The sequence below is a fragment of the Rhinolophus ferrumequinum genome, chromosome 14, assembly GCF_004115265.2.
Source record: "Rhinolophus ferrumequinum isolate MPI-CBG mRhiFer1 chromosome 14, mRhiFer1_v1.p, whole genome shotgun sequence".
Taxonomy (NCBI): domain Eukaryota; kingdom Metazoa; phylum Chordata; class Mammalia; order Chiroptera; family Rhinolophidae; genus Rhinolophus; species Rhinolophus ferrumequinum.
In genome coordinates, this window is record NC_046297.1 from 71,474,482 (window position 1) to 71,497,959 (window position 23,478).

A 23,478-nucleotide genomic window follows, 5' to 3' on the forward strand; every position below is an offset into this window, starting at 1 on the left:
ACACGTGCACCTGTGCCAAGCACTGAATATCGGGTCTAGGGGCTCAGACTCCCAGACTGCACACAACATGCCTGGGGCTTGGGGGGAATCTGTCCCCAGTCCTACGTGTCCACCGTTCTGGACGGACACACCACAATAAAGCGTCAGCTGCCTGGGATCTAACTAGAATTGTCCCCTTGGAGAGGTTTGAGGAAAATGAGGTCCATCTGTCCCATGCCAGGCAAGACAGGGACCTTCCGGATGGGCCACCAGACACGTCTTAAGTGCATTAAAACAGGTGACCGTCAAGTCGCACAAAATGGTGTTTGCGTCCTAAGACCACTAAGGTGGGTTTTTACCAAAAATGTTCAACTGGTTTAGAAAGAAACTACTTCTAGTTAATATTCACTCAACCCAAGACGACCTTAATCAGCTCCTTCTCCCCAGAAGGAGCCCGAGCCGGCCTTCACCCAGTCCACCTGGGGAGCCCTGAGGCGATGGCAGGAGCCCAGCTTGGCTGCTGGGGGTGAAGCCAGAGCTGCTCTGTGCTCGGGGCACCTGCTCCCCACCTGGGGCTCCTCTCTTGCACTGACACTTCCCTGGGAATCACGGGTCCAAGCCGTCCCACCTGGGTGTTTGGAAACCCCCTCAACGTTCCCACCAGTCCCCAGCACAGCCCTTACTTGGGACTGCCCTCAAATTCCCCATGTCCTTTACCACGTCATTACCACCTCAGCTTAAACCAGTGCTTCCAAACAGTCACCCTCCTGCAATCTTTTTAAAAAACGTTACTGTGAAACGATTTCTAACATATACTAAATAATCAGCCGGAGTTAATGTCTCTCCTCCATCCCCACCCTTCAAGGGGATTCCTACCCTGGGACACAATAACACCACCTCCCTTTCTGTCAATCTCACACCAAAACTGGGTCAATGATTTGAAATGCCTTTTGCCACCAGACAAGATGGATCATTTTTATGGGAAGAAAGTATATCCAGACAGGTTTTTAAAAGCCTAAGTTGGCTTTTGGCAGGAACGCTAGTAATTAGTTTTCTAAGGAATTCTAATGACTTAATTATAACCATCAGCCGCTGCAGGTCTGTCCCACCGCCCGACCGGCGGCTGTATCCATCTGAGACTCAGACCTGAAATAAAGCCGTCGTTTCGGCAGCAGCGAAGCACTAGGCAATAACATTCTGTAGTGAGTATGCTCGCGTTGTGCCAGGCAATGGTTCTCCTGCAGAGGCAGTTCTGCACCCCCGGGACACAGAGCAATGTCTGGGGACCTCTGTGGTTGTCACTCTCGGGTGGGGGGTGCTACTGCACCCCGCGGGTGGAGGCCAGGGACAGTGCTCAGCGTCCTAAGTGCACGGGACGCCCCACAGCAGAGGACAACCCAGCCCAAATGTCACTGTGCCGAAATTGGGAAGCTGTTCTAGGTTACTATTAACGAGAAAGTTTTCTTTAAAAGTGCTGAAACCCTCGACTATTACACTTTGAATCAACTAGACCAGATGTTGCAATCTCAACTTCACTACCACTTTGTTCTACTAACTCAGTCTTTGGTCAAAGCAGAACAGGAAAGCGCAGGTGAGCTCAAGCCACACGCTCCCCGAGAATGAGGACGTGGTCTCCAAGGCCGGGTTGATGAGAGGAAAAGGGGTCCACATAGTGGCATTTTTGGTGGCTTATTTCCAAAGAGAGAGAACCGCTGAGAAGGCCCCCAAAGCAGCATGGCCGCCCACATCTCTCAGACTCAGGCTCGGTTCTATCCAGTGGCAGGTCTGAGCAGTCAGCCCGAGCCGTGAGCAGGACATCACTGTCTTTCCTGGAAAAGCCGAGGAGACTACAGAACTGGACATGTAGGGAGGGAAGCCACATGTTGACAGAACTATCAGACCCCCTCCAAAATGGACAGCGATGCTTCAGTGTTTGGGGTTCCCTATCAAATGTCTGAAAATGCTCCAAGATTGGCTGTCAAAACACAAGGTGAAGAGGAAGGAGACGAGCAGTGGACTTCTCGAGGACCAGAAGTCTCGGATCATGTTGCCTCCTGCACGGTCGGGGGTCTGTGGGGGGGGCAGTGCAGCTCTGAGCAGGTGCTCTCAAAGAGAGTCCTCTCAAAGAGGGGCGTCTGCCAGGGGCTGCGACAGGGCTGTGGTGTGCTGGGGACTCAGTCTAAGGGCTCGTTCCTGTCCTGACACTGTTTCTGGTTGGCAGAGAGCAGGACTCACCCTTGAGGGCAGGAGGCCTGCTATCCATCACTAAGTTCTTCAAACTCTCCTCCCTGCCAACCGTTGCCTCTCCCACCTTCACTGCAACCACACTGAGTCCCAAAAGACACTTCTCAAGGCTGAGCCCTCCCTGTTGGACCGACTCCCCCTTGTCAAAGGCTCTCACAGCCCCGTCCTAAGGTCACACAGCCCTGCCCAGACCAGGGGGAAGCTCCGTGGGAGACCCCATCATCCCCCAGCCATCTTCTGTTCTCACACCCCCACTGAGCCTGGCCACACGGCAGGAGCCCAGGAAGGTGACTGAATGAATGAACCAATGAATGCTGACAGCAGGGTTGGGCCTGCCCCAGTTGTCATGAAATGGCGTGAGTGGAGTGTGGGGTTTACCTGTTAGTCAAGAAGTCTAGGCATTAACACAGCTGGCTTCCCTCCGTCAAGCAGTGCAAAGGCAGAGGCACAGTGGGCAGGTTTTACACGGGACTCCACTGTCATCTATATTGATGGAAACGACAGACGACGTTAGCATCTCCGCTCACGCTGGTTTTACGCGGCAGTGAGTGGGGTCAAAGTTTACCACTTATTCCTATAGTACTTGCAAGCTAGGGTGGGAACACCACACAAGGTAGCAGATTTCCGAGAGCAAGCTGAGCTGTTTGAAAGCGCTGAGGCGACTTTCCGAACAGTACTTTTAAATAAGGCTGACTGATTGGCAAACATGGGGTTTCCTGACAGATAGGCGGGCACCTGGCACATCACACCCCCCTGCTTGCCAGCGGGCACCGTCTGGCAAAGCCACTGTGACGACACGCTCCTTTTCTGCAAAGCCCTGGGGATTTCATACACATTTTAGGGATGCCACAAAAGCATTAAAAAACCTAGTTTAAGCATCAGACACTTAGAAATAAGGGTCACAGCAGCATAGAGGAATGAGTATGCGTGCTGGGAAGGAAGAGAGGAGAGGGCCACAGTCATCTGGCCCACGCACTGGCCATCCTGAAAGGAGAGCTGGAGCACTTAAGGGTCAGCGCCAGGAGAGCCAGCGCAGCCATTTCTGTTAGAAAGCCACAGCCGAACGCCAGGTCCTGGGTCCATATCCCAGGGGAAACAGACCAGCAGTTCTGACGTTTGAGAACAGAAGTGCGGTCCATACAGATGCTGGTTGGGCCATGCACACGGGCTGCAGGACGTTCACGCTGGCCCTTCATTCCCAGCAAAACTCTAGTGAATACATTTCAGACTCTCGTGTGTGGTGTGAGGCCAGGAGCCACTGGCCTCTTTTCCCCTTGGCCAGCCCGCTCTCAGTGTGATTTCTTTATAAGTCCATCCCCAGCACTTTGAGATTCTCCACCATCATAGATCAAACTTCCATCTGTCCTGGGGTCTGTTCCCCAATTTCCTGTTGTTCTGCTAGTGTGCTGCCAGCCCGGGTGCCACACCACGCCGCCGGGAGGAAAACGGCGGTCAGTGTGCTGGCGTCTGTGTCCAGCAGATCGTCCCACAGCTCCCTTTCCCAGCCTTTCCGACTTCTTCTTGCGTGTTCATTTGTAAGAACTTTATGAGCATATAAACTTGAAGAGCTTGACTAGCTCCGGGGTGTGGGGTGAAAAGCTTTGCTGGTCTTTTTACTGAGATTCCACTGACTTTATAAATCAGCTGAGCGGGAACCGCCGTGGGCTGTGGGCTCCCCCTCTCCTGGGGGGCCGTCTCTCCATGTGTCGGACCCCACCCAGCACCCTCCCGGTGACCGTCAAAGTCCTTCTACAGGTTTTGCTCATTTCTTAAGCTTCTCCCGAATTATTTTATCTTTTCGGGCGCCACTGCGGATGAAAAGATCTCTTCCCTTGTATCTTCCAACACGAAGGTTAGTAAGTGTTTACTTACTCAGATATAATTTACATGCAGTGAGAACATGTCATTCAATCAGTTTTCACAAATGTATATTAAGACAGCATTTCTAATACCCTGGAAAGTCCCCATGTGTCCCTTCCCACCCAGTTAAGGCTACAGATCTTTCTAATTTAATTTGATAACCTAAGTCCTAATTGTCTGAGAATGGACAAAAGACTATAATCAACAGAACACCAGCTCTACTCACCATTACCAAAACATGACTAGTCCCTCATCGAGCTTCCGGAGGATTATGTCCCCCGGCCCACAGGTACACGGTTTGGAACTGGACCATTCACCGCGCCAGAGACTGATCTTGGGGTCCCTCTCAGTCTGAATTTAAACTAAACCACAGTGTTTGTTCAGAGACACACGACGACCCATGGCTGCACCTTTCCTGGGCACAAAGACTCTGAAAAAGAGTTTGAAATCCTTCCCTTTATAGCCCACCCCCCACTTTCTCTATTTCTAGGTCCCCTTCCCATTTGGGAAGAGAAGGGAGAAGGAGGGGAAGGGAGGAGGGAGGGGCAGAGGCCTTGAGAAGGAAAGGAAGCAGGGCCCAGGGGAGGGGCGCAGGGCTGCTCTCCCATTGGCCACGGGCCCGGCTGCAGGCCACGTCATCACATTTAGATGAACAATCGGACACCAGAAAACCAAGTTCACTGCCCATAAAATGATATCCAGGAAGTAATCTTCTTATAGCATGCAAATGGTTTTCTGTAAGGAAATCATGTTATATAAAAGCTAGAGCGTTAACCGTACTACCTGGAAACATTAAAATGTTTTCTTCTCAAGTGCCAGATTGAAAATGCCCGCGCTCAAGGATGACCACACACTGAAGCAACTTAAGAAAGATCAGACCGCTTCTCCCGGAAGCTCAGGCCATGTTGTGTTCCCAGGAGCCTCCTCTCGAGCTGGTGTGGAAAAGTGTGCAGAAGTTGAAGTTGTGACCTATTCCAGTATCTTCTGGTCAAAAGACCAGGGAAACGTTTAGGACAGGCTTCCGCAGGGCAGGGGCTTCCCTCTGCAGCCTGCCCCAGCGACTGACAAGTGACAACTCAGCGACAACAATTTGCTTACGATTTGCAGATGCTCTTAGACAAGTGAAACGACAATTGTTCCAATCAACAACTTCCTCTATTGTCCTGTTTCTAATTTCAGGGTAACGGATGCCAAAACACGTGACTTCCTACAATTCGCTATGTGGAAAAGCAGGCTGTAAATGGAATGTCATCAAAAAGGTGACTGCAGAGTCATGTGTGCCATGCGCCCCAAGCTTCAGGGCAAATCTGAGATTCTACCCGAGTCACAATATTCGATGATAATCCGATGACAACATTCTGCGATCAGTGCCTCCTGGAAGGTGGTTGGCGGCATTCTGACGTATGCATGGTCCACGCCTTTCACCCCCCGCCGCGTGTACGCCCACATGCACACCAGCGGAGTCCGGGCACCGCCGATGTGTGGGAAATGCTTACGGTGACTGGTTTGTGGCAACGGAGGTTTATTTTATTCTGCACCCCTACCATTTCAAGCAGGCACCCCACCCTCGAAAAATCCACTACAACTACTAACATTTTTCTAAAACATCATCAACTATTAGTTGCTAATATTCACTGCTAAACCTTTCTAACATTTACTAGCACAGACCTCTCCATTACCAGCGACATGCTGTTCTCAAGTGACCATGGCAGATGACACAGAAGCCAGGGCACCAGGTAATACACAAGGTCAGCCTCTGGACCAAGACTGTAAAAAGGCGGAACAGAGAATCAAGCAAGTTCAAAGTACCCTTGATAAGAATGAAAACACCATTTAGGCAAATCTGTTTACAAGGTTATTTCCTGAAATCACGTCAGACATTCCACTGCTGACCCACCTAAAATCATGTGTCAAGAAAATGACAGGATGAGCCACACACTGGGAGAAATATGTGAAAAAGACACACCTGATAAAGGACTATTACCCAAATAAAATTTAAACAAACAATAAAAAAATAAACGGCTCGATTTAAAAATGGGCAAAAAACTTGGACACCTCACCAAAGATAAACAGATGGTAGACAGCATATGAAATGATGTAAAGGCAAACACAAATTAAAACAATGAGCCACGACACACCTGTTAGAACAGCCAAAATCTGAACACCGACACTGCTGGCGAGGACGTGGAGCCCCAGGAACCCCCATTCACTGCTGGTGGGAACGCAAATGGGGCCCCCACCTTGGAAGGCAGCTTGGCGGTTCCTTGCAAAACTAAACATGGTCTCACCATCCGATCAGCAGTCGTGCTCCTTGGTGTTTACCCAAAGGAGTGAAAACGTGTGGTCACAGAAAACCTGCACATGGACGCTTAAGCAGCTTTACTCCTAACTGAGGAAACTTGAAGCCACCAAGATGTCCTTCAGGAGGTGAGTGGATAAATTGTGGTCCATCCGTCCACACACTGGAATAGTATTCAGCACTAAAAAGAAATGCGCTGTCAGGCCGTGAAACGACAGACGTGGAGGAACCTGAAAAGCACATGACTGAGTGCAAGAAGCCCACGTGAAAAGGCCACACAGTCTATGGTTCCAACGGTACCCATTCCGGAAGAGGCAACACGACAGACAGTAACGAGATCGGTCGTTGCCAGGAGGGTCCGGGGGGAGAGAGATAAACAGCTGGAGCACAGAGGGTTTCCAGGGCAGTGAAAATCCTCTGGCATGAAATTATAATGGTGGGTACACGTCATCATACACGTGTCCAAATCCACAGAATGTCCAACACCAAGAGTGAACCCTAATGTGGACCATGGACTTGGGGTGGTTGCGATGTGTCGGCGCAGCTCACGTATCACTCTGGTGGGGCATGTTGATAACGGGGTAGGCACTTCGGGGGTGGGGGCGTATATGGGAATTCTCTATCTTCTCAATTTTGCTGGGAACCTAAAGCTATTCTAAAAATTAAAGTTTATTAATTTAAAAAAAGTTGTGTTCTTATATTAAAAAAATAAGACACGATCAAAAACATCCGACAAAAAGCAATTAAGAGGCTGTCATACTTGAATGTTACGTACGTCTCACACCTGAAATTATCGAGTCACGAATCCACCTGCCTCCAGGTATCGCGTCACCTACAGAAACCCAGGCTGGTTTCCTCTAATCACTCAATGTGCCTCTAGTCTAGGACACGTGAGCTAAGGAAATACAAAATTAACATCAATGTAAGTAGGTGTGTGACTTTGTGGTCCCCCCAAAACGCACAGCTCATCCTCCGTGTGGGTTCGTGTGTGCTGTGGCCGGAGGGTCCCCCAAATGCATCTGGAATCTTACCCCCAATGTGATGGTAGCAGGAGCTGGGCCCCTGGGGTGATTAGGCCCTGTGCGGGCCCTCGTGAATGGGATTCGTGCCCTTATGAAAAGACCCCAGAGCTTTCTGGCTCCTTCTGCCATGTGAGGACACAGCAAGGAGAGAGCTGGAAGGTAAGAAGCGGGCCTCCCAAGATTGAAAACTGGTGAATCTGCCGGCCCCTTCATCTTGGACTTGCGAACCTCCAGAAGTGTGAGAAGTAATGCCTGCTGTTTGTAAGTCGGTGGCGTTCTGCTATGGTAGCCGAGTGGACTGGGTGTGAATCAGTCTGAAGCAGGACAGCCATGGGAACGTTTAAAAACGCATGTTCCTGGGCTCCAACTCGGTCCACTGAGCCAGACCCGTGGGGAGGGGCCGGGAGGCTGCCCTGCAACTCGCTCCCACTCACTGCAGACACAATGACACATGTGCTGGTTCCACGTCCGAGTCCTGACTGCAAGGGTTCCCCTGGCGTGACTGTTAACCTGCTGCCGTTTTTCCTCAAGTGTCCCCGTCTGGCTGGGATGCCGCTGCTCTAGATAAAAGGAGCCAGAGCTCAACGCTAACTCAGGTCTTTACTAACCCAGCCTTGGTGTGTTCTGTGTCACAAGACACAGTCAAGGACACTTCAGAAAGCAAACAGGGCATCTGTCAGACGCCGTCCTCTTGATTTGCACTCCTTTTGATCAGTTTGCTGCGAACTTGGCGTTGGGGGGTGGGGGAGGGACGTGCCTGTGATTGTGTGTACGTGTGTACGCACGTGTGTATCAACTACTCTGAGCATTAACATACTGAATCAGGGGACATGGAAAGGGGCCCCAGGCGGTGCGGGGATGAAAATACTGCTACACTGTAACGAGTCAGCCTAACTAAAGTGTTTCTCCCTGGATTCCTATCAGGGTAACAAGCAGGAGCGGCTCCTTCTCCTGACTTCTCCCCTGTTCTCCGCACAGCCCAGCCCTGCGCCCCGGGCCTCCCCCGGGAAAGACCTCCGGTGGGCTGGGGAGCCTCCTCCTGGGCCTCCCAGGCTGCGGCTGGTCAGAGGCCCTGGTCACAGCACTCACAGCAGGGCGCCCCACACCCGCCGTGCGGCTCAGCCCCCCACTCAGCCCCTCCCACTCAGCCCCTCACGTACATGCGGCTGCTCCCGTCCTAGTTACGCCCCCGTCCACCAGAGAAACTCAGAGCCCGGTTCTCAAGACCCTGGGAGCCTGGTGTTCTCCAAGGTGACCCAGGCTCTGTACTGTCTTTCAGGTCCCATCAGCCAACACGTGTCTCTACCTTTTTCTCACCCTGGCAAAGGGAGGAGGTGCTTCCCACAGGAGGCACACAACAGCTGCTCGTCCTGTCCACTCCACTCGCTGACCACGTGCCGAGGGCCGGAGGTGCTCGGACCACCAGGCGTGTCCAGCACGTAGCCAATGCAGGCGCCCAGATGGCTTTAAACAAATGACTGAATGAGCGGTGAAGAGGACCGCGCTAACCCATAATCACTGCATTCAAAACGGAAAGCCAGCTTTTAGAGCTGCCTCCCATTGAGAGAGAGGAGCAAGGTAATCACGCAGCTCAAAGAAAATCCCCTTTCCTTCTTCTGAGGAGGAGGCCGACACCAGAGTGTCAATACTAGTGAACAGTGGAGATGATGTTACTTAAGAACTACTTTTAACGTCACCACACCCTCCAGCAGCTCACAATTTCATACCCACGTGGAATTTTTTAGGAATTACTACACTTTAATAGAAACTGAGTCTGAAGTCCAGTGACTCTCAGGGTATGACCTGGGCTCCTGCGGCACGACACACTGCCCAGCCAGGCTTCCAGGTGCTTCGCTCCAAACCATCACCTGCCTGCCTGCCTGCCTGCCTGCCTGCCAGGGTCTCGCTGCCTGGGGCTGACACCAGCACAGTCCAGTGAACTTGTCCTGGCAGCTGGGAGACCTTGGAGGTGGTGAATCGGAGATCCCAAAGCCCTCCGCCAGCCCAGGGGCTTCCTGTCCCCTTACCCCCACAGCAGGGGAGGACCACCTCTGGTTCCCACTGCCCCACAAGAGGCCACCATGGCTGCATTTGTCCTCCCTGGCCCTGCAAGACCATGACCCCTAGGCAGGCAGAGAGCATGCTGGGATGCACCTAGAGGGTCGGGCGAAGTCATCTCCGGTGCTGCGCTCACTCAGCTGGAGGCCCCGCAAAGGGTCTACCTGGCAGGACAAATCCAGGCGCCCACTCGGGCTGTGCCCAGCACACTGCACTAGCCATGCACACCGGGCAGGAGACGCCTCGGGCAGCACAGCCCCCTGGAGCAGTACCAAGAGGCATCCGGGGACACCGCCCCTCCAGTTGCTGAGGCAACCGGCCAAGTACAAGATGAACGCTACCCACTCACAGGGCCTAGTCTGTCTTGGCTAGCTCTCCCAATTCCAGAAGCCACCTTTCCATCTGCAAAGGAAAACACCCAAATTGCCAACACAGCCACGGGATCTAACCAGGAATCCCTTGAGCCATCAGGACAGGGCTCGGCCGCAGGCTCCCATGGTCACAGACCTGCCCAGACCTCCGAGAACTTCATCTCGTAGAACGGTAACATACAGCGGGACAGTGGGGTGACTTAAATGGGAGGCCCGGCTCCTCTCCACAGACAGCACCCTCTTCCAGCTTCCCCGCAAGAACCGCTGGGGCTGTGTGTGAGCCCACAGCCCCCAGCACTGTTCCTACCCCTCTCACACAGACACCAACACCGACAGACAGTGTCGCATGCCACACCAACACCTGCCCTCTTCCCCGGGGGCCGCGGCCACTCTGCACCGTCTAAAACGCACGACGCCAGATCAAAATAAGTAGAGTGGCATATTGAGGCTAAATCGGCAAACTCTAGTGACAGTTGGTACAACAGTAAATATTTTTAACACTGGATCATAGAAAGTACTTCCTAAAACGTGGGGGGCAAGGCATTTGGACTGAAGTCACGCTCCTTTTTAAACAGAGTCCTCCTTCATCTTCTCCTAAAACAGTTACCAAAATAGGAAGGAGAACAGCAGAGAACTAACACTCAGAAAGCACCTAACAGGAGCTCATTTAGGAGGAAATGACGCTGAAACAGGACAAACTGCCCCCGAAGGAAATATCCTCTGCTACCTGCGTTCTGTTCAAACACAGAAAAACTTGCTCACTTCACTTTTTACCTCTGACCTTTGTGTGGTTTTCCTTGATTCGCATAATCAGTTGAGCAGGAAGGCGGTTTTGTTTTTTAATTAAAAAGCAATGAGGCTTATTTTTTTCCTCCCCTCCTTCTAAATGTTCCAGCGCTGATTGCTAGCTGAAGCCACTCGAGGCCGAACGAAGCTGGGGCTGCCATGGAAACCAGCAGCACGCATGTACACTGCACACTGCGCGGCTCCTGAACGCCGGCCGCCGGGGGAATCAGGCTTCAGGACAGACCTGGAAAGCCAAAGGAGCGACCCCTGCCAACGTTCCAGGCTAAACTCGCGCTTCTCGGAACGTCTAATTACTCCATCTAGGCACAAGGCCAGGTACCAATAAACGCAGTCTGTCACCCATGATATAGGAGAGAAAGAGGCAGGTCGTAAGCTGCCTAAAGATACTCGTCACAACCAAATCGCACTAAAAAATGAAAATTCCTCATGCTATGCTACTTAAATACAATCAAGAAAGACAGGGGAATGCTTAAGGAATGCCACTCAAGACTGCCAAGACGTAATGACACCTTTCGATGTATTTATGTGTAAAATCAAAGCGAAGCACGTTCCAGATTCTGAATTTATCCTAAGGCAAAAAAGGATACAGTGCAAAAGGAAAACTGGAAACTACTGCCTAACGATATGGAATTGTCCGAAGTATGGTCATGTGTCAGGTAAACAAAACATCGATGTTTTTAAAGAGGAGAAATATGAAATACATTTGAGAAATGACAAAATAAAAACTGTTTTTAATAAAATTTTGGTGAGGGGCAGCCGGTTAGCTCAGTTGGTTAGAGCGCGGTGCTCTTAACAACAAGGTTGCTGGTTCGATCCCCACATGGGCCATTGTGAGCCGCGCCCTCCACAACTAGGTTGAAACAACTACTTGAGTTGGAGCTGATGGGTCCTGGACAAACACACTTAAAGTTTAAAAATTTTTTTTTCTTTTGGTGAACGAAGAGAACTCACATGTGGCTTTGGCCTGGGGTTAAATCTATTCTTTCTAAGACCACAAAAACAACAACAAAAGCCAGTGTTCATTCACCTCGTCACACCCCTGAAGCTCAGGTGGCAGGTCAGCCATGCGGGTGGGATGAGTCACACGTGCAGTGCGGCCTCGCTGAGCACAAAAACGGGCTCTCAGGCCCCAGGGCAGTGGCCGGTGAAGTCTGTGTGCGCTTCCGAGGCCCCTCCTGTCCCACGGACCCCTTCTGTCACTCACAGGAAGTTTCACCACAAGGAAACAGCGGTCCCAGGACGGTCCCCATGGAGGAGCTGTGGTCCTCCTCAGGCCCCCTTCCTGTCACGTCAGGCAAGCGGCTGGGAGCAGGAGAGGACAACTCTTCCAGAAGCGTGTTGGGGAGCTGTGAGACTAAACCCACAGAATCTCTCCTCCACCTCTACAGAGAGGAGTAAGCCCTTAACCTGGAGGTCCCCCGATTTTCTGTGAATACATGGAGTTTGGTAATGAAGTGACTTCAGTGTTCGATAGAAGGATTATTATCATTCCATGGACTGAATTGTGACAGTCCTCGTGCTGTCAAAAGTGACTTCTTAAAACTGGGATCCTTTCAACATGTATGAAAGGCCTGAAAATCTGCATTCCCTGTTAAAAAGAGGTTCCCAGGCCCAATTCCATCGTGTGTGGAGGTTTCCTGTCTCGGACATCAGCAGGGTAGCCAAGACTTCAACTCAATTCTGACACATCCATCCCGGAGATAATCAGGTTCCAGAGGTAAAAGGCCCAGCCACAAGGCCACTCTCCACTTCAGAGGCCCCTGCAAGCCCAGCTTCCTACCTGTGCCTCTGCCCCACTGTCTGTGGATCAGAGAGGTTCTTAGGACCCCTCCTCGGGCTCAAGTCATTTGCTAGAACAGCTCACAGAATTCAGGAAAACCCATTTTCTCAGTAGATTACTGACTTATTACGAAGGATATTAAAGGATACAAATCAGCAGCCAGATGGAGAGATACACAGGGCGAGGTCCCTAACAAAGGAGCCTCTGTCCTCGAGGAGCTCGGGGACCCACACGGTGGCACAGAGACATGGAAGCGGTCTGGTTCCAAGGACCAAGGAGCTGCTCTCCTGGGTTGTCATGGAGGCAAGTCAGGACTAAGTCGTTGGCCATTACCAGCTGAACTCCTCCTTCTCCAGCCCCTCTCCCCTCGCTGGAGCTGGGGGCAGAGGAGGACCACACTTCCAACTCTCCGACCACAGGGTGGTTCCCTGGCAACCAGCCCCCACCTTTGGGTGCTTTCCAAACATCACCTCATTAGCGTAACAAAGGACACCTTTATCACTCTCAACACTTAGGACATTCCAAGGGTTTTGGGAGCGGGGGCAGGAACTGTGGAGGAGACCAACATAACCCACCCACGTGGCACCTTTCATCCTGCAGTTCCACTCTCTGGAACCTTCTGGAAGAAAACAAAGACACAGGGATGCTCTGTATCAGGGAGTTAACTTCTGGAAAGTACCACTAAGGGGCCTGGGGCATCCTAAGGATGCCTGTTAAATAAAGTGCGGCAAATCCACACGTGAAACCATGCAAGGTGGACGTGGAAATATACCTGGTATTAAGTGCAAAAGGCAGATTATAAATCAGGCACACGTTAGGATATTAAGTTTTGCGTTGTTTTTAAAATATGGATGCAGAGAAAATGGTGTTATCGCCGGGTGATCTATAATTATATTTTCTGCTTCTATATGACCTAACATTTGTTTTTAGTTAAACAGTAAATTACCTTTAAAAATAGATTTTCGGGTGTCCCAAACATCACATAAGTCCTTGCGATGTGGTATGACACTCAGGAGTGTTTTCCAGTAAGGAGGTTGAATCTCATTAGCCTAGACGGTGCCAACAGAGGCTTTCCAAGCCAGGCAGCCCCTGAGAGGGGTGAATGCGGGTGGGGGTGGGGTGGCAGGTCTGAAAGCCACCTGGGCATTCACTGGGCTACTGGCAGATCCACGTAGTTGGGACAGACTCGAAGCTGGTAACCGAGAACCATCAAAGCCTTCCCCAATCCGACCTCAGCATTCAACTGGCAGGGACGGCTCTACACCCCTCCCCGTGTTCTGTGTTCTGTTCACCCCTCCCGACCCCTTCTCTCCCTGCGCCCCGCCCCCACTGTGTGGTGCTTCACTGGCGTCTACTCCGGCTCCACGCAGTGAAGGAGTTTCCATTCACAGGTGCCTACCGCCCCTCCTGTAGCTCAGATTTCGCTCTGCTTTATTTAGCCTTCTCCCCACTGGACGGAGCCAAACGTCGCCCTCGGCTGCCCCGCCACTCTCTCTGTCCACCCCGGACTCTCCCACAGTGCTGGGCACACAGGGGTAACTCAGGGTCGGCCTCAACTGCCAGGCACGGAGCCCATCCAGGAGGAAGAGGAGTAACCACATTCTTCTCTTCCTCCCGGCCCAGAGACAAGACAGACAGAAGCCCTGCACCAAGGTCAGCATCGTGAGGAGTTAAGACGCCCAACTCAGCCGGTGACGTGGACTCCCAAGGCCAAAAGCCTCACTTTGGGTTTCTCAGCTGAAAACACCAACAGGCGCCTTTCCAACTCATTAATCCATGGGTGCTGATGCCCCAGGCGTATGCACTGGCCTCCAGGATCAGATTCCCGGCTGTGAGCCAGCAGAAGCATGCTGCTTCCAGCCAGCGCTGAGAACACAGCACCAGCCAGAGAAAATGAGCCCGAGCCAGAGAAGGAGCCAGAATTCCCCGGCACCTGTAATCCACGTGAGCTCCGGAAGGGTTAGACAGTTCCAACAGGTCAGAAGAGCACACGCCGCTCTCTGCACGACGACGCCCCACAGCAGGCCGTGCAGATCCACACACAGCCGGCCTAGTGCGGCCACATCTCTCTCCTGGCACCATTCCAGGAGCCAGCAAGCTGCCTCCAGCTGCTCACCTGGGGGCCGACCACCGGGGCAAGTCAATGGCTGGAGGTGGATGTGATCAGGAAGCCGCAGGTAAGACCACAAACACTCAGAATGACCACTGACTTCCCCCCAAGAATGACACCTTGCCATTAAGCTGGACAAAAGTTCACGACGCGAAGCACAAGTCTTTAAAACCTAGGAAAGTAATTAAAGCCAAGCTACTCTGGCCCAGCAGAGTTCTCAAACACACACATACACAGTAACCTACAAACACGTGACATGACAGTGTGACCTGAATGTGCTATCAGACCCCCATGTGCTAAAACGAATGGCATTAAAATAGGTTAGATTTTACTTCCACTGGAAACAAATGGCAATTGACTTGGAAGTCACTGCACTTTCCATCCAAGAACCAGCCACACTCCATCCCTGCACACACCTTGGCATCTCAGGTGGGCACGCACAGGTCCTCACGTTCCCACAGTCCTGATACCAGACAGCACGTGCTTTCAACGTCTGGGCAACTGGCACAAAACATCTGAACACACAGTGCCAACCAGTTATGATGAGTTTTCAGATGCTTGAAAACAAAGGGAAGGGGTGGCCGGGTAGCTCAGTTGGTTAGAGCTCAGTTGGTTAGAGCGCGGTGCTGGTAGCACCAAGGTTGCTGGTTTGATCCCCGCATGGGCCCCTGTGAGCTGTGCCCTCCTTAAAAAAAAAAAAAAACAAAGGCAAGGGGGACAGAGTTTCCATTTGGGAGATAAAAAGGTCCTGGAGATAATGGTGATAATTGCACAATAGTGTGAATGTGTTTAATGCCCCTGCATTGTGCCCTCAGAAATGGTTAAAATGGGAAATTTTATGTTAGGTTTATTTCACCATGATAAAAAGTAAATAAATGTAACACGAGGGACATATCTAGAAAATGACCTGGAAAGTCATATTAGCAAGAAAGTAGGGTTTTTCCCCTCAGGAACCCAATACATCTCCAAAACGATTCGGCCAAGCACCAAGGGACAGCAGGAAGACACGGCACACACTGCCTCCTGGCCCCACTGGGACCACCGGCCGCTCAGAGCACTGACCACACGCCCAGCTCAGGGCATTCGTCAGGAGGGGGGCGGGCGGGCGGGCGGGCAGGCGGGCAGGCCGAGAGAGCAGAGCAACAGCGAAGTCAGCAGAACAGTCAGGTGACCCAGGAGGAAGTGCGGGGCCCCTGACTACGGTCTCAACAGAACACAAACAGGACTCCACAGGCACCCAGAACTGGGTGCGGGCGCTGCTGGCTGCTGGGTGCCGGTACTCAGGCAGGGGCCACTCTGACCTGTTGCATCAGGGTCCGAGAACATTTACCGCCCCCAGGGCAGCCCTCCTCGTCCCCTCTGCCGCCCTCCCCACCCCAGGACATGCCCAGGAGCCCGGCCCGGTCTAGCACCCTTACCAGGACTTCCTCCGCCCTGGTCAAGTTGAACGTGCTTCCAACCTCCCTCTCTGGTCCTCCCCGCACCTGTCCCTGGAGACGTCCTGCAGGGCCCTGACTTTGCTGGCACCGGGGCCACACCTGCTGGCCTTACCATTTGCTAAGTACTAATGAACGTGGGAGCACTTCCGGCCAGGCCACTAGCTCTGCCCCCAGCCCACCCCACCCGGTAAGGTCTGCAAGGGGGGCTGCCAGTTAGAGGGAACGGGTTCTGGAAAAGATCCAGGAAGTAGCTCCTCTTACTGAAAAGTAACGTTCGCAGGAAAGGTTTTCACTTTTTCTTTTTTTTTTAAAGGAGTCAGTGTCGCTCTCCTTTAGACCTGAAATCTCCTAACCACACACAGACAACATCCCCGACCTACCCCACACTCTTGTTGTTATTCATATTCCGTTTCCTTTCATAGTGCGGCCAGTTTTCCCTCAGGAAGGAGGTATCTCCAGTTTTAAAGGGAGATTCATAGAAAGGTAGGGCTCCGAGCACAAAAGTCCACATTCCTGAAAGCCTGCCAATCACAAAACGAGGAACACCCGAAAGTCTAGTACAAGACCAGCCCAGTGGCCATCTCTCCCCTCCCCCGGTTCATGCCAAACAATAGCCACTAACAAACAAATACCACATGGATAAAGACCTCTTTACAAGAACAGCAGAAACAAGTCCACCTGTTAACAAAAACTAACTGTTGAGCTAAAGGTTGCAAGTTCAAACACAATCTGCCTATTGTAAACAGTGCCTCAGTTTATCAATGTAACAATAACTCTTTTTCAAAGATTGACAAAGTTCTCCACAAATACTTGCCCTCCAGCATTTTTAAGATACTTTGCAGGATAAATATTAGCTCGGGACTTGCCTACAGGAGAAGTGAAAGCTGCCAAGGAAGCAGTTTCCAAAAGAAAAAGAGAAAGAGCAGCGGCCACCGGAGGGTAGGCAGAGGGCTGGCTGGGCTGCAGCTGCTCCCTGCTGACCCTGTCCTGTTCCTGGAGCCCGTGCCCTGGGCCGGGCCCCACCAGCCCTCTACCCACCCGGGCCTCCCAGCCTAGAGGGCAGGGCTGCAGCTCTGCCTCCTGATGGGGGCACAGTGCCAGGCAATCAACAAACAACCCAGCCCGGCAGACAAAAACAACTGGAAAATGGACTTAATTAAAAGGAGAGATCTTAAGATAATCGTTGGGACGAACAAGAACAAGAAGCACTGCAGCTTAAATTTGATTTAAACTTAACTTCTTGAAAGGGAGCCTGGGTGACCACTGCAGAACAGTGAGCGAGAGCCAGCCAACTGCCCACATCCAGGGACCTGCCATCGGCAGCCACCCCCAAAGGGCCAGGCTGAGTGGGCGAGCAGCCGGTCTGTGTTGCCGATTCTCACGACCACTCCAGATGTCACTTGCCCTTAACATCACCTGGGGGATCTTTTTACATTTAATACAATGGCTTGCAACTCCACAGGAACTGGAAGCAAACTGAACAAAGCCAGCCACAGCACAGGTGACATGGAAGGCTTCCCCAGCAAGTGACCAGCTCAGGCTTTTCTGAGCCAACAGATGAAGGGCTCACGAGATTGCCAGTGCAGCCTCCAGTCACAAGTGGGGAAGTCAGGCTCAGGCAGGGTCCCTCGAGACGAGACGGGGCTCAGGGACCTCAACTCCTCCGGCCCTCCTGCTCCTGTTCTTCCCATACCACGTGCCCTTCTGTTCTCCTTCACACTGGCCTTTTGAAACAAAGTACCGTGCTCAACATTCTCTTAGTTACTTTGTAATACACTTGAAACAAGGTCCCTAAGCTGCCTACAGAAAACCTTGCAGAGAAACGGATCCGATTGCCAAGTCTTCTCTGGGCGCCTAGAAGTGGAAGGAGCTGGATGAGACCAGAATTCGAGGTGGCAGAGCAGGGTCTGCACAGTCCAGCAGGGTGGGGCCTGGCACAGAGAGACCAAGTAGATCTGCCAGCCGGCCAACGCCGTAGGCCCAGTGCCAGGTGGCCAGCAGGTGTTCTGGCCAAGGCCGCAGGTAGAGAGGCTTCATAAAACCACCCCACAGTGCCCAACCACCCCTGGAATGTCTGCTGTCTTACACTTTGCTGCATCCACAACTTGTCATAAGGCACGCTACTGGACCCCACACCCTCACCATCAAACGACACCCCCATTCTGAGCTGGTGCCAAGCCTTTCAAGGGGAGCGAGGCTAAGGCGCCCCAGAGACACCGAGAGGCTCTGTGCAGGGAAAGCGGAGGGCACTTCGTGCTCCTCTGGGTGGGGAAGCCAGCGGCAGCTGCCCCTAAGCTAGCCCGTGTCCAGGGAAGACTCCCTCTCAGCCGGTCTACAGCTTCCAGTCCAGCGCCCTGGACACGCGGAAACGGGAGGCAGAAGGAAGACAAATGAAATGAGACAGCCCCTGACACTGCAGCCTTGAATGTCCCAACCTCTCCAGAAATTCCAGCGTCAGCGCCAGATCCAACTCTGCCTCCACTTTTAGGGCTGTCCCAGGGGGCGCACCAGGCCAAGGGCACCAAAGGGACTGAGTTTGGTCGGCTTTCGGCTCCCCAAGGGCAAAGCTTCCGGGGTTTTCTCGCAGCCACTGCCCTGCAGCGTGAAGGTGGCAGCGCAGGCACAGCCAGGCCCTGCTGGCGCTCCAGTCTAGAGGGCCCTGAGCCACGGCACGATGGCGGGGTCCGGTGGATGCCGGAGAAGTCAGCTCCCCGCACCAGGGTTATACAAGCACTTCAGTAAACCAGAGCCGAGGCATGGGGTTCTAAGCAGTGCTTTCAGCTGTAAAATCACAAATATGCTCTTTGAAGGCACAGGTCATTTAACAGGACTGAAAAGTCAGGCCATCTTGATGTTGATCTGCACACATGGACTTGCTTTACAAAGGGCTGAGTAACATTTTTCACTTCCGCTTTGAATGGCACCTATGAGCACTTTGCCCTGAAATTCAATGATGCTGGTGCCCTTCTGCAATCTATCGAGAAACGTGAGGTTTGGGAGCTCGGTCCCACACAGCCTGCAAGCCCCGAGGACACCTCTGGCTCAAAACGGTGGGGGGGCGGGGGGGGGCAGGGCAGGTGTGCTGCACCAGCGGGCAGAGGCCTGACCCCAGGCAGTGAGCAGAGGGGCCAGGCAGGCACACCCTGCCACTCGGGACGGAAAGTTGGCTGGAGCTGGGAGGACGGCTGGTGTCTGTAAAAATGTTCCTCCCGGGGGAGCCTCTGGAGACAGGCTCCAAGATGCTTCATTCTTTTCCTTATTTGCGCCTCTGAAAAATAAGCTGTTTCTCCTCTTCTGAAATGGAATACGGGTCAAAACCTTCTACTGTGAATGGTGACCCAAAGAAAAAGGTCACCAGATCCAAAATATTTCTCGTTTGGCCAGTGGCCCAAAGTAACTCGAGTCTGTTTATTTGATTATAGCAGAGCTCTCCTGGGGGATAAAAAAACCTAATCCAATAGCACACTGGTCATGACTGTCTAAGCCCAGTGAAGAGGCCGGGGTGCAGAAAGCTTCTCACTCCCTCGGTGGGTCCTCCTGGGTGCCAGCCCCTCCTCACCCCAGAGACAACAGCTGCCCACTGAGCTGTGGGGTCTCAAGCGTCTGTCTACCAGTGCCCCAAGCCCCCAGCGAGGCCGACTCCCAGAGAACAGACATCCTGCAAAGGCCTGTGAGAACCAGAAATGGGCTGAGAGTGGGGCTCAGGGTCCTCCTGGCCCCCAAGTGGGGCTCCCAGCACCCCGGGGCAGATCCCCCTGCAGCACCCCACAGTGGCCCAGTGAGTGCGACGGCAGCGCCTGTTCTTGCCTCCACTACGTGGTCCTCCAGCAGCCACGAAACAATGACCACACTCGACGATACCTGAACCGAGCCCACAGCCTCGCACCGTACTGACCCTTGCCTGCGTGGGAATACTAGCAGCTCCCCATTTTTCCTCCAGCGACACGCATCCGCTTAACCTTCACCAAACCATCCCTAAATCCCAGTACAGGGTGACGAGCTCGGCCCAGGCCACAGCGGGTCCCCTTCTTCTGCAGAAGGACCCACACTGAACACGTGACACACACTCCCGGGGCCACGTCCCACCGAGGCAGCCTGTCTCACACAGACCCCCCCGAGAATTCCTGGGAGACCTGCACTCTGGTCAGCGCACTGGGGTCCACTTTAAGACATGTCCCAATGTGCAGACCCCAGGTGGGAAAACTGCCCAACAAGACAGATGGAGAGGCAGACACAAGCCGGTGGCAGGAAGCCCGTGACAGCGGGTGGTGCACAATGGTGAAAAGGCAGAGGGAGGAGCAGCGGCAGCAGGATCTGCACACACTTCCCACGGCCGACCCCTCAGGGAGCAGCGGCTCCCCGGCCCAGCATGTCTATAAACAGGACACTTCACTCTTTCCCGGAGAATCTCTGAAGACGCTAGAGAGTGGGTGCAGGGACCACCCTCAGTGCTTCTAGAACCAGTGAGGGGCCGTGGGTCAGCCTCTACCCATGGGGGAGCGCCCCCCATCTCCTGGGTGAGCTCTGCTTCAAAAAACGCCCAAGAGACAGGCCCGAGAGCTCCTGCATCTGTGCCCCCTCCCAGCCCCCAGCGAGGAGGGGGTCTGAGCACATGATCCCTGTGCTCCCCCCGCCCGCCCCCATCTCCCTGCTAGAAACAGGGGACTTGGGAACAGAAGAGGAACTCTGGTGGTTTGGGCACAGGCTGTCAGCCAGCCTTTAGGGGCCCCTCCCTCTGTGCCCCCAGGAGCTCCTAACCTGAGAGACGGCCTCACCAGAGCGAGGTCAGCACGCAGACCTGCAAATGTCCTACTTGTACCTCTCAGCATGTTCCCTACGTACACCACCTGCAGTCCTTTCCAGGGTAAGGGAGTGTACGCAGAGCCACGGTGACAGTCCCCAGGCAAGTTTGCCATGGAGGCACATGTAGCGGCACAGTGGGCTGCTTGCATCTGACCGCCCGGCCACCCGCTCACATGCAGCCTGAGCCACGGCAGCTCGGCCCCTGCAGGGGCCAGAAACCCCTGGGAAGGCCTAGCAGCCCCCTCAATCCCACTTCTTCTCTTGTCCACACTTCCCTCTGTTAAGTCCAACTATCGGGGAAGCAGAAGTAGCCGCCCTTGACAAACCACCACGCCAACCGTGAAACCAGCCAAGTTAAAGTGACAGTTGGTGCTGACACCATGTTGGGACTCTGGCAGGGCTCTGCGTCAGTTAGTATTTCTCTCAGACCTGGACAGAGCATCAGGCAGGCGCAGAGCGCGACCCCACGGGCGTGAGCCCCACGGCAGGGTATGAACAGAGCTCCTGCCACTGAAAACCACACACAAAGGGCATGACGATCACGGGACCAAGGCCCGCGGGCCGCAGGAAGCCTGTGACGGACACACAGAAAATCCACACACCTCGCTCTTTCTTCAAGAGTAATTTTAACAGGGAGAAGACCTAAGCACAGCTAGCAAACGCTTCCTTGCAGATATAATTTACAGCATCGTGACTCAGCTGCCCGGACGGCCTGACAGGTGATGTCCCTTGGACGCATAACGGGGTTTTCATGAGGGAACAACCTGCACGCAGGGCAAGGACAGCGGGCTTCGTCCCCCCGCAGTGGCCCGGCCCCCACGGTCCCCCGACCAGGACCACCTCCCCTGGCCGCCTTCCTCCAAGGCCCTCCAAGCCCAAGGGCTGGCCCCACTGATCCTTCGTGCTGTCTGGATTTCCCAATTCCTTCCAGGGAACAGTCCCACGGCCAGGACGCCGGCCTGCTGGCCTAGCTGGTTGAACAACCGATTAAAGGCAGTTAAGTACAAGTATGAAAATTATTTATGTATTTGGCTACAGAGGGTATTCTTCTGGGCATCTGGTAAGTCTATCAAGAAAAACATTAGGCCATAAAGGTTCACGGTGCCACCGGTCACCATGCCACCCTCTTCAAATGCAGCAGGCTTCAGCTGGGCCGAGGCCACTCAGCTGGGACAGCTGGAGCCCCGGCGCTCAGACTGGCGGCAGGCGGGACTCTAACGGCCCCAGCACCTATGGCCCAGCAGACTGGCACTCGGGCCCCCAGGCAGTCCACGAGGAGACCCGCACAAGGGCCCCTCCCCTCACACCTCTCTCTCTCCTCTTTCCCGCCCACAGGTGGCCCCGCCCAGGCTGCTCCAAGCCCAAGTGACTTCAACAGCTCCTTTCTGACCACCACCCCTCCACCCGGCTGCCCCCAGAATTCCGACACTGCCAGCCGGATCTCGACTCCCTCCTCCAGACCAGCCAGTCGCTCACCGGCCCGACCCCAAGCATCCAGCTTGCGCACGAGGAACCAACGTGCGGGGACCCGGAGGCCCACCGGAACCACCCGCTCGCTCAGCTCACGAGCACTGATTCCACAGCATCGGCTGGGACACGCAGCCAGGCTGTGGTGACGCCTGTGCTCCGAGCGGCCCCAGCGCGGCCGGCTGCTTCCTTCCTCCACCGAGCCCTCCGCCCCTCCCATTCCTCAAGGCAAGGCAAGCGTGCCAACGTCCACACACACAGTCCTCGTTTCCCCACGGGGACTGCAGTCTCCGTGGAGACCCCGACTCTTCCGCGGCTGTGAGGGTGCGTAACTGCAGCTGACGCTCTGCAAGGGCGTCCTAGGAGCCAGCTACTATTCTAGACCTTTCTACGCATCAACGCAAGCCTCGACAGGCCGGTGCAGGGAATGCTATCACATACGGGCTCCAGTGACAGATGAGGAACCGGAGGCACAAAGGGCCAAGGCACTGGCCTGCAAGACGCGGGATGCGAACCGCAGGGCACTCAGCGGGACCCAGACAGCAGCCCTGAGAGCAGGGCTCCCAATCCGCACCGCTCAGTGCAGTCGCCATCGCAAGGCCACTGGGCTGGGAAAGGGGCAGGGATGGGAGGCGGGGGCCAGAGCCCCCCCAAGTCTCACACTTGTTTTCCGTTATGTGGGGGGTCGTCCAGAACATGCCAGCCTGACGTGCACATCATTTTGAGCTGAAATCAATTAAAGCCCAGCAAACTCAGGAAGAGGTTGTTTGTTTGTTTGTTTTTCACCTCCCCCTTTCCTTCTTAAAGATACGCAGACAGAAACAGCTGCTTCAGAGAGGGTCAGCGCCATCACCTGAAGCATTTGCAGATCAGCAGCGACAGGAAGAGTCCAAGCGGGGGCCTGTCAGCCGGGCGCCCCACCACTGCTCTGGGTTTCCCTGGCAGGAATTTGTCATCTCTCGGCTATCTGTGAAATTGCCCATTTTCACTTTTGAAATCTAAGACCCCGTTCCCCTCCGCTTCTCCTCTGTCCAGAATGACACACACGCCCACGTCTGCCTGGCTTTGGAATTCTCATGCTTATGTGCACTTCCCACGCGCACATATTCAAATTTGACTTTTCTCCTGGTAATGTGCTGTATGTTGTTCGAATGACTCAACCAGCCAAGAGAACTGTTTGGGGTTAGGGGAAGTACCCCACCCTGACAGGGACCTCCCCCTGGTCCAGACGAAGATGCC

At 53.7% G+C, this 23,478-nt stretch overlaps 1 protein-coding gene across 4 annotated transcripts in view; it reads right to left on the reverse strand.

Moving 5' to 3' along the window:
• SLC45A4 (solute carrier family 45 member 4) overlaps positions 1 to 23,478 on the reverse strand; it is a 69,324-nt gene that overhangs the window by 31,841 nt on the left and 14,005 nt on the right. The window contains exons 1-2 of one of the 4 annotated variants that reach the window (XM_033126026.1): positions 16,350 to 16,398; positions 2,602 to 2,706 (exon numbers count right to left, since the gene is read on the reverse strand). The gene's annotated coding sequence lies outside the window, so the exon portion shown is untranslated. Of the gene's footprint in view, positions 1 to 2,601; positions 2,707 to 16,349; positions 16,445 to 22,248; positions 22,665 to 23,478 lie in introns of those variants that run through there. The other 3 variants (XM_033126027.1, XM_033126028.1, XM_033126029.1) reach the window with 3 other exon arrangements.